Consider the following 1,196-nt stretch of genomic DNA (forward strand, 5'->3'; position numbering starts at 1 on the left):
AAGGTCGGAAGCCGGACTCGTAACGGATAACCAAGCGTCGCCGGATATCTCGCCCAAACGTGATTTTCTCAACCACTTCAGGCCATTAAGGCGTAATTACAGGGATCCACGATGTAATCAATTTACCTACCTTATTTTTACCCTTAATCAGAATGTATAAAAGGGGATATCTCTAAATTCTGGGGAATCATAAAAGCACAATTGTTCTAAGCAATATTATATTCTGCGATTATTTACTTTAACAGCAATTGTTGAGTCTTTATCTTTATTTTCCTTAACCTAAAAACCTTTTGTATCTTTTAGTTCACGGATCCTTAAAACCCCATATAAATTCAATTGTTATCCGGATTCGAGGGTAAACAGTTTGGCGCCCACCGTGGGGCTAAGGATATTGGTGAGCTCTTTGATACTCCTTCTTGACGCATCACAATACACTGGTTCTTTGCAAAAGAGTCCATCTTACATTCAAATTACCAACTCATAGAATGGCACAATCAATTAACAACGAACTTGAACAGCAGACGGGAAACAATGGAATGCCCGGGCTCGAAAACCCGATAGATGCCGGTTCCCGGATGGCGCTCAACACTGATCAGGCCTCCGGATCATCGCATAGCGTCCGGGGAGAGGACGATTCGAGGGCCCAGGCAGTCGGCGAAGAAACTATCAATCTTAAAATGATTTTTGACATGCTGCAAGCCCAGCAATCGGCTATAGCTCAGCTCCAGAGCCGGGTCCAGGAGCCCCGTGCAGCTGCAATCATCAATCCAACCCCAGTACAGCCGGAACGGGGTGGGCCGGATGCTGATTCTGCGGTTCTTAGGAGGCTAGAAGAACTGACCGAACGAATCGAAAAGGGGGAGGAAAAAATCGAGGCCAACAATAAAAAAGTAGAAACATACAACTCCAGGGTCGACCAAATACCAGGTGCACCTCCGGTCCTGAAGGGCCTTGACGCTAAAAAGTTTGTACAAAAACCGTTCCCATCCAGTGCCGCCCCAAAACCTATCCCTAAGAAATTTAGAATGCCCGATATCCCGAAGTATAATGGGACCTCGGACCCAAACGAGCATGTGACAGCATACACATGCGCGATTAAGGGAAACGATCTCGAAGATGATGAAATCGAGTCAGTTTTGTTGAAAAAGTTCGGAGAAACCTTGTCCAAGGGGGCAATGACGTGGTATCATAACTTA

This window comes from Nicotiana attenuata, chromosome 2, assembly GCF_001879085.1.
Source record: "Nicotiana attenuata strain UT chromosome 2, NIATTr2, whole genome shotgun sequence".
NCBI lineage: Eukaryota > Viridiplantae > Streptophyta > Magnoliopsida > Solanales > Solanaceae > Nicotiana > Nicotiana attenuata.